This window comes from Pinus tabuliformis, chromosome 6 (genome assembly GCF_031772625.1).
Source record: "Pinus tabuliformis cultivar Carrire ecotype Pingquan chromosome 6, CPIR1, whole genome shotgun sequence".
NCBI classification, from domain to species: Eukaryota; Viridiplantae; Streptophyta; class Pinopsida; order Pinales; family Pinaceae; genus Pinus; species Pinus tabuliformis.
The window spans coordinates 618,810,485-618,820,855 of record NC_142292.1 but is presented as its reverse complement, the minus strand read 5'-3'; the positions used below and the strand labels follow the sequence as shown (position 1 = coordinate 618,820,855).

The following is a 10,371-nucleotide window of genomic DNA, read 5'->3' as shown; positions in this document are numbered from 1 at the left end:
AATATTGTGATCATCATCATCTTCACCTTCGTCATATTCTGTATCAATAAAAGTTGTTTCGTCATCAAAAATATCAGTGTTACCAGATCTATTAATTTGATCTTCATATTGTATATCATCAATATTGCCTTCTTCTATAAGATCATTTTCCTTTGGAAATTGTTGGTTGTCATGGTGAATTGCCTCATCTAATTTATCATTTTGTGAAAATACACCTCTAGCCCTGCTTGTCCATACTGCTAAAGGAATGTTGTCACCATCATCTAGTTCACAGTCCTATGGTTGAACATCATCATCTTGAACATCATCATTGATGTCAATTTGTTCAATGTTCCCCGATTCTTGAACTATATTTGGTTGGTCATCATTACTTTTCTCTGTATTGATTGAGGCATCTTCGAATATATGCCTTAATCTTGGATCATAATGAATGACAAATATCCATTTTGGATCCAAAATATCTTCATAGAAAAAAACCTGCATGTGAAGAAGATAAATATATTAGATCTCCAGTGGTATCAAATTTTATTATCAATGAGAATGTATATATCCACAATAAAAAATGAATTACAAAATTACATACAACCGTTATTTCTTATATTTTTTATATTGTTTTAGTGAAAAAATACCTGCTCACAATGAATTGGTAGAACATAGGGCTCCTTATCCAGTGGCAGGTATTTTGATGAATCTATAGAAAACAATCCACTATGGATATCATGTCTCCGTGTCCTGTTAAATGCTTCATACCATTTACATTTAAAAATACTACATTTGAAAGAGCGGTAATCTAACTCAATAATTTCTTGTATTTTTCCAACGTATTGAAGATTCCCTTCAATAACATTTTTATCTTTTGAACTTGCTCGACTTGATTGCTTGAAATCAACCATGACACCACAATCGAAGGATCGTCTTTTTGCATCTACTCTTTCTACACGATAATGATGACTGTATGCCCACATTTCAGGATACTTCCTCACCTGTGACAAGCCATTTACTTGAGTGAAATTAAATATGATTGTGCATAGTTAAATAGTTAACAATGTGATTAATGTATTCAAGCAACATTTTGTAATAATTCAAAATTTACCTTTTTTTCACATCCTCTGCACATGTTGATCTCATCTTCTATTATGTTTGCATCTATTCCTTCCTCATCTATTTGGTTTTGAATTTGTTTAGAAACCTATTCTATTGTGCATTCTTTTCCCCATTGACCGGAAATATTAGTGGGAAGTGGGGTATTCCTTGGGTTTGATATCTTAAATTGTTTCCTTGCTTCTAACACTTCTTTCCTTTTTATATCATACATATCAATCCATTTATTCATGAATTCCATTTGGTAGAGGACAAATTTGTTGAGCACAACACTTTCATCAACACCTATTAAAAATCAACATGTATAATTCAAACTTAAAATATTATTCTTTCAATTCGGGAAGCCCAAAATGATATAGTAAATGATTCTAAAATAACTATAATAATGAATATTTTACATACCAATTACTTCTTGAACACCATTAGTTTGAGGCTTTTCTCCATCTATAATATCAGATGCACGTTCTTGATCCCAAAATTGTGCACCATCTTCAAAATCTTTACCAAGGAATTCACATAGGAAGAAAAATGCTTCATTTAGTACATACCCTTCAGCCATGCAACCCTCTGGATGTTCCTTCTATCGAACATATCTTTTTAGCTTTTTCATGTATCTCTCAAAGAAAAACATCCATCTTGTTGAAATGATACCTGCCATTTCAATGTCATCAACTAGATGTATAAGTAAATGGACCTGTAGGTCCATGAAACTTGTAGAGAGCTCCTTTTCAAATACACATACAATTTCTGTGATTTCTTTCTTCCATCTTGGCACTTCAGACTCATGGATCTCTTTAGAGGTCACCCACCTAATTAGATATTGTCATTAAGTTAGTATGAATTTTTAGTGACATTTAGAATGAGATATAATATATCATTGTATCATATAGAGGAACATTTCATACCATGTAAAACCTTGTAAATATCAAGCGACCACATACCTCGTAAAGGCTGACAATTGACATATGGCATTCCTTAAGTCAGTTGTAAGGCATGAATCCCCTCTTATTGCTAGTGGCATGATATGCTATCAAACCAAATTATTATAGTTCATTAGTATTGATTTATCATAATATATCAAAATAAGTTTTAGTAAGTAAATGATAAGAATAACAATTAATTGATGTTAATACCGTCATAAAATTGTGATAATCATGTGTTTTGAATCTTGTGATATGTCCCTCTACTGTAAAAGCTTTATTCAATGATGATCCATATCTAGTGGGTGTTCTTATTGAACGAATCACATTTTTTAGTTGATCTAACTCTTTCCTTTTTAGTATCCATGGAGCTTCTGCATATGATTCATTTTCCTTACTTGGCCACAAATGTCTTCTATCAAATTTGGTACGTGAAAGAGCAATATCCCTCCTTGATGACAAAGTGTCTTTATCTTTGCTAGATATATGTCGAAAAATAGAATCAGGGACATTTTTGAAAACATGCATAGGATCTATTAAATGAGATATTAATAGATACTTCCAGTAAGGGAGATCATAAAATATGGATTTCCTTTTCATTCCTTTTGGCATTTCAACCATAACTTGTTCTGGTTCCTCAATTGAATGATCATGACGAAAAAAATGGTTCCAAGCTTTTGATTCAGCATCTCCATACATTTTAAGCCAATCAGCTGGACCCATAACCTTGGGAGGAGGTTTATTTTCAATTTTTCCATCAAATTGATTCTTTAGGCGGCTTCTGAACTTATGGTCAGGTGGTAGAAAAACCTTGTTGTTTGCATATATAACTTTGTGTAGATCTTTAGAATATCGCCCCTCAAATTGTTCTGCACATCTTGGACATGCAAAAATCCCTTTTGTTTGTAGCCCTATAATCAATAACTAGCTTACATAAGAAAACAATAATAATGTAATACTTATATACAACTTGAATTGAAAATAAATTATGATGTACTACGAATATGCAAATTATTTGATCTCTTACCAGAACAAACACCAAGTCCTGGGAAATCATGAATTGTCCAACATAGTATGCCATAAAACATGAAGGACCTATTTGATGGAGGACGTGATATGTCATACATTCTTATGCCTTTCCATAACAATTGCATCTCATCAATAAAAGGTGCAATGTAAACATCCATTTTTTTCACTTGATGTTTTCCTGGAACGATGACTGTTAGCATAAGGTGTTCCTTTCTAACACTTATCCATGGGGGAATATTGTATACTATCAGTCCAACTGGCCAAACACTATAATTTGAGCTTAAGAAAGAGAAAGGGCACACTCCATCCATTGCAAGTCCTAACCTAATACTGCGAGGTTCATCCTTGAATTTTCTTGGCCATTTTTCCTCTATATGTTTCATTGCTTTGGAGTCCATAGGAATTCACATGAATCCATCTTTACTCCTATTCTTTGCATGCCAATCCATCAATTGTGCAAGATATTTACAACGAAACATCCGTTGTAGTCTAGGAATAATTGGCATGTGTCGTAAAACCTTATTTGGAACCTAATTTTGACTTTCACCTCTTCATAAAGTCTATGGACAACGACTCTATAATGCAAAGGAATTTCAAGTTCTCCCATTCTATGGGAATGTACGAACAACATGCAATTCAACATGTAGTTCACGGGCACTCATGGATAATGTTACTTATAAAGAACAACATATAATCAAAGGTTAGATTCCATAATGTATAAAGCAAGTGTAACATATTACTTATTTTTATTTTTATTTTTAAAGAGTGAGAAAATCTATCATAACTCAATTATAAAACCAACAGTGAGGATAACCATCACTAACTTAACCATCACTAACTGTTATCTGCTAGGCTAATATAGGTTGACTCATTATTATTATTAAAGAAAAACTATACCACTTATAATTACTTCCTAGTAATTTCACTCTTGCAAGATATTTTGAATCTTCAGTAGTTAATCTATTTCTTTACCTTCAAAAAAGGAAAATTCTTAACCAAATAAAAACAATTTTTCATTAAAAAAAGTTGATTAAATCTAACTTTACAACATTGATAAAGCATTACACCGTATAAAGAACTTAAAACTCAAAATGAAAAATAAGGTTCAAATAATAATATCAAATCAATTAAACAACATGAAGGGATCTTAATGAAACTAGAAGAGATACCCAATTCCTTGCCTTAATTTTAATGTTATTTTAGAAAAGGTATTTTATTTTCCAATATTTTTCCATTACAAATCTAAGTAACGGGGAGACTTGAACCTCAATAAACTCATGAGATAATTTCATTATGCAAAATTATTTTACGCACCACCACTAAACTTGCTCACCGCCGAAAACACAAGGGGAGAAAATCGATGGGATAAAATCGATGGGATAAATCTTTGAAGGATTTATTTAAATTTCAACGAGCCGGCTGCCGACCAACAAATTCACATTGTAACCTGCATGGTCCCGTATAAGTATTTTGACAGCTTACCGCAGAGAGGGTTTCATTTTTTCGATCAGGGTTTGGTGCTGCTCTCCGATGTTCAACTGCAGAGCTTCGAAGAGAATTTGAAATTCTTCGAACGGCGCACCGATTCTTCATTCCACGGGTAAAAATATAAATAAAACCCTCAAATTATTCTCTCTGCAGAAGCGCCAGGATTCATTTTGAAGCTCTTTTTGGACTAGGTTTCAATTGTATTATCTGTTCTTCTGTGTTCAGTGCTTAGTCCGTTTTCGAAGATGGCAGGATCACTACTTGGGAGCCTTCCAGCTCCCAAGGTAAACAACGGGCCACAGTATGATTTTGCTTCGGATCCATGGTTCAGGGATCGGGTAGATCAACACCAGCCCAATTCGGTCGTAAAGGTTAAGCAAATACCCCCTTACGGGAAGCGGGCAGGATTTGTCCCTCGCAAGATCGAAGACTTCGGCGATGGGGGCGCCTTCCCAGAGATTCACATTGCTCAATATCCACTGGACATGGGGCGCAAGGAAGAAAGGAAAGACACCAAGATTCTGCCCGTGAGCGTTGATGCCCAAGGATCCTCTTGAGCCTCCCAAGTTCAAACATAAGAGGGTACCAAAAGCTTCCGGATCACCCCCCATTCCTGTTATGCATTCACCTCCGAGGCCTGTGACTGTCAAGGATCAGCAAGACTGGAAAATCCCACCTTGCATCTCCAATTGGAAGAATCCCAGAGGGTATACAATTCCGCTCGACAAGCGTCTTGCGGCTGATGGAAGAGGGCTCCAGGAGGTCCAGATTAATGACAACTTTGCGAAGCTTTCAGAGGCATTGTATGTAGCTGAATAGAAGGCCAGAGAGGCGGTTGAGATGAGATCCAAGATCCAGAAGGAGTTGATGCTCAAGGAGAAGGAGAAGAAAGAACAGGAACTGCGTGCTCTGGATCAACGAGCTAGGATGGAGAGAAGTGGAGCAGGTGCAGGTGCAGGTGCAGGTGCCGGAGCCGGTGCTGGTGGTGGTGATAAGGTCGCTATTGGAGTACCTGAAAGGGCAACTATCACGCCCTTTGCAGGTGGCAGTGAAAGGAAGACGGAGTCTGATCGTGATGCCCCCAAGGAGAACATAAGAGAGAATAAAGAGGAAAGAGAGGAACGGCTTAAGCGTGAAGCGCTTCGCGATGAGAGGAGAAGGGAGAGAGAAAGGGAAAGAAAGTTGGAGGCTAAAGAAGGGCACGTTGGGAAGAAAAGCAAGATTACCAGAGACAGAGACCGTGATGTTAGTGAGAAAATTGCGCTCGGAATGGCCAATACCACTGCAGGTACAGGTGAAGTTGCCTACGATCAGAGACTATTCAACCAGGAGAAGGGCATGGAGTCTGGATTTGCAACTGATGATCAATACAATATTTATGATAAAGGTCTATTTACTGCTCATAACACACTGTCCACTCTTTATAGACCCAAGAAGGATGCAGATAATGAAATGTACGGAGGGGCAGATGAACAGCTTGATAAGGTGCTTAAGACTAACCGTTTCAGAGCTGATAAAGGATTTGCTGGTGCTACTGAAAGGGGTGGACCTAGGGACAGACCTGTTGAGTTTGAAAAGGATGCAGAAGAAGCTGATCCATTTGGTTTGGATCACTTCTTGACGGAAGTGAAGAAAGGGAAGAAAGCAATGGACAAGATTGGAGGTGGAGGAACCATGAAGGCAAGTGCTGGGTCTGCAATGAAGGAAAGTTATGAAGGAGTCTCCAGTAGGACTCGTGTTGACTTTGAGAGAGGGCGCTAAATTTGACTATTGCCAAAAACTGGTAAGCGCTTCTTTTGTGAGAGGTTGGTCGTTGTTAATGCCTCGAGAGAAATTTTATTGGGTGATTTTATACTTGATATGAATGTGAACAACCAAATTAAAATTCTTCTCTTTAGTTACAGAAACGACTTGTTGCCACAACTCTTTCAAGTTTCATGGGTATGTACTTAGCCATGAAATCCAGGGTAAAGCATGTCACAATGCATTTAGTTGTGTCATGCATACAATAGTATTCTCTTAAAATTTGTAATTTTAAAACAGTCCTATTGTTGTAATTTCTGTTTTATGTAATGACTAAAACTGCAAAAGGGTTGAGTGTATTACTGCCCACTTTAATTTCCAAAGTGTTTTAAAAAAAACACGATTTCAGTTTGGTGCATTTTAGTTCAAAGATTTCCAAATCGTTATCCTTATTATTGGTTGGATGCAAATTTGTTTTGGTAGATATGCTTTTAATGGTTAAATTACTGTATTTATTATATATTTGCTTAAAATTGTATAAATTTTAACTCAGGAGAAGTATTGATATCATAGGTAGGCTAGTGAGCTGGCACTATGTCATCAGAACAATAAAATTAAGATTGTCTAGTGCATCTTAACATATTATGGGGGCTTTAGCAGAAAATTATCTCTCTCTTGAAACTTTGTCGAAATGTTACAAAGTATGCAAAGTTGCTCTCTATACATATATGGAATCCCAGTTTTATCATTTAGGCCAGCATTATGCTTGTGGGTTCATTCTTGCTAGATGCAAATAAATTGAGTATGCGTGCTGTTGATTAAGAATTGGTTAAACACTGTAGTAGGAGAAGCAGTTTGCATTTGACATACATATAATGCCCAATTGTAATGATATTAGTTTTTTGATCCCATATCAGTAGAAGACAAAATCAATTATCTTCTTGGTCACAATTATTTGTGTAGGTGTGTAAAAGGAGAGAATTTTAATCTTACTGTTATTGCCTCATAACTGCTGAACTTCTTTGCTTGTATTTCAGTGATACTAAGATGTTGAATAAGAAACTGGTTCATTTTGGAATTTAATCTCAACAGAAAAATGAATTTAATCTCAACAGAATCAAAATATTGTACATTTCCCCCAGCTATACATTTGAGTTACATAACCAGCTAATTCCCCAACTGAGATCTGGTTTGCGGGCTTTTAAAGATATCTCAGAATATATAGAAATGGCTGAGTAACTAGCTATTGTTTACATGTTCTATTTTTCCCGTGGGCTGAAAGAGAGACTGATGCCTACTTGTAAAATTTCATTGGACAATGAAGAAGGTCCTATGGGACACTCTCACCCTAAGTCATCTCATTGGGGAACTAACATTTTCCACCCTATGTTGAGCAATAGGCATGATACAATATCTCATCCATCCTATTGCTTCTTGATCTTCCAAACAATAACCCTCAAGAGTCATGTGGTAGAACACATTGCATCATATGTTTGGGTGAGATTCCTGACTTACCAAAGACAAGGATCAAACACCATAGCATCCTTCCAACTTGTTCTTTCACAGCTTCTTCAAGGGTGTGAGGGTCAACTTGAATAAACCTGTGAATACTTCTTCAGGAGTCTTGTTGTCCAATGATTGATGGGGTACCTGTTTTGAACATATACAACTGCATTAGTTGCATCCCCCAAAGGAACTTCAACAACTTTTGATCATGGAGCATGGCATGGGCAACTTCTACAATAGACCCGTTCTTCCTTTTGGCTATTCCATTTTGTTTGAGATTATAGGGCACAATCATCTCTTTCGTGATGCCTTCTTGCAAATATTTATGAATTCATTGGAAATGTACTCTCCACCAATGTCAGACCTGAAGATCTTAATTTTCTTTCCAGATTGATTTTTGACCAAGGCTTTGAAATTCTTGAACAAATCGAAGGCCTCATCCTTATGCTTCATGTAATATATCCATGTCTTCCTTAAAATATCATCAATGAAGATAATGTAGTAGAGATGACCACCAATGTACGGGCATCAGACCACATATCTCGTAATGACTGAGATGGAGGATGTCTTTTGTATTTTTGTCTTGTTCTCACTAGAGGGAAATGGACCCCTTCTCTTCTTTCCACTAGCACATCCAGGACATACTCCATTGTGTTGGGCTTGAACATCAGGAATTCCAGAAACCAATTTCTTAAATTTCGCGAGGACTGATCATCCAATTTAACTGATGGAATCATATATTATTTTGGCCTGCTAGATTTGTTTGGGTTTGAAAATAGGCTTCTAGGCTAAATTTCACACGTCTAACTTCTCTCTGCTAATCATCTGCTGGAACATCATCACATCATGGATAAGTTTTGCATGTGTTAATTTTAGGTATGATCTATGCTTAGAGCAATTTACTTCAATTTTTCATATTAGCCCAATGACAATATTCAGATTAGCAATCGCATCAACATGATAGTAAAGTGCAGATAAAACATAAACATAAACAGTAGAAGACAAGCTAAGAGAAGAGGACACAAGATGTGGCACCAGCCAGGGACAAACCCCAATGTGGGGAACCCTTGATCAATTCTTCTTATAATCTTCAATAGTTCAGCAGAGAGAGAGATGGTACAAATACATAAATCTGAGAGAGAGAGATCGTACAAATACATAAATCTGAGATTTTATGACAGCAGAAGAAGGTACACCATTATGACAGTCTTCAATCATCAAGAGTGCTGAAGCATATCCTGATGCAGCATTCTTCAAATTGCTAGCTGCTCCAGCAATTCTAGTTGCAGGCCAAAACTCCCTTGACTGTGATAAATGGCTAATCTGATCAGTCTCCGAACAATCCTAAGACAGCAGCCCCAAGGTAACCCTTGCTATGGTGCTATGGCCCGTGGCCTAGCACATAGCAACACTGAAGAAAATGTCTTCAAAACATCGCCAACCGAATGCTCAAAGCATCTCTTAAAAGTGCTGTAGACTTCTTCCTGCACTGCTGCAATTCTGGGACTGTTTAGGGCACCAATCACAGTCCCTAACAATTCATCAAACTAGCCCAGAATTGCTTTCCCTTTCTGCGGCTCTCCTCCAATAAGATGCTGCCCTCCATGCTGCTTTTTTAGAGCAGATTCAAGCCTAACATAAGGACTGTCCACCCTCCAGCAAGTCCTAATCTTGGCCTTCAAGATCAGGGCCTTGGCCTTCCAATCAGCAACTCGGACCCTTATGAAATTTTGAGATCAGGCCTTGTCATTCACTGTAACTTCAAGATCACAACATGACTTAAGTCGCTGAATATGATTGACAACTTCTGGTAAAGTAGATTTATTTGATTCTTTATTTTTGTGTTTAATATGGAACCTATTAGTTCCTTTACCAAAACACCACATCCCCGCAATAGCTCTCAACATAGATATTTTATTACTTCCATTTTGGCTCATTATCAATGAAGTAATCTCCTTTAGTGTTCCCTAATGACAATCCTTCAATAAGAGTCATAATTCTCTATGGTGTATGCATTATGGTAGGTTTGCAACCAAATTTCCTTAGTGGAGCAACAACTGCATTACTCCCATCTACAGTACTGTAAGAGACAGCCCTGTCAGGAACAGAGTATCGAAGAACTTCTTCTCTATAGAAATAGGCTTTCATATCAGCAGAACTTGGGGTGATAGTGATTGAACTTTTTTGAGCTCTAAAGTCCTGAAATATTTCCTTTTCATATATACTTGTTGGCATTTATGGTGGTGGTGGGGTAGGAAGAAGAACAATCTGCTAAAGAGTTTCATTCCAATTTTTCATCCAATGATGGGAATCAATGGAAGGAGCGTGGTGTAGGAACAGTAAAGTTTCTTAAGCACAAGGATACTACAAAGGTTCGGCTGGTCATGAGGCAATCCAAGACATTGAAAATATGTGCAAACCATTTAAGTATGTAAATTTGTTTGTTTGTTTTTTTTTTGTGTAATTTCCCCCCTGAGATTGTAATAGCTTATCTTACGTCCAAGTTTTAAGAGGCTTTCTGTGCCGAGAATTTGTGTTGATCCTTATTATCTGGATTATATTGTTTTTTTTTTTTTTGCCTTGC

The 10,371-nt window shown here is 36.8% G+C and overlaps 1 pseudogene; it reads left to right on the top strand.

The window, feature by feature from the left end:
- The first annotated feature begins 5,105 nt into the window (after positions 1–5,105).
- LOC149260101 (SNW/SKI-interacting protein A pseudogene) lies at positions 5,106–6,498 on the top strand (annotated as a pseudogene).
- The last annotated feature ends 3,873 nt before the right edge of the window (positions 6,499–10,371 follow it).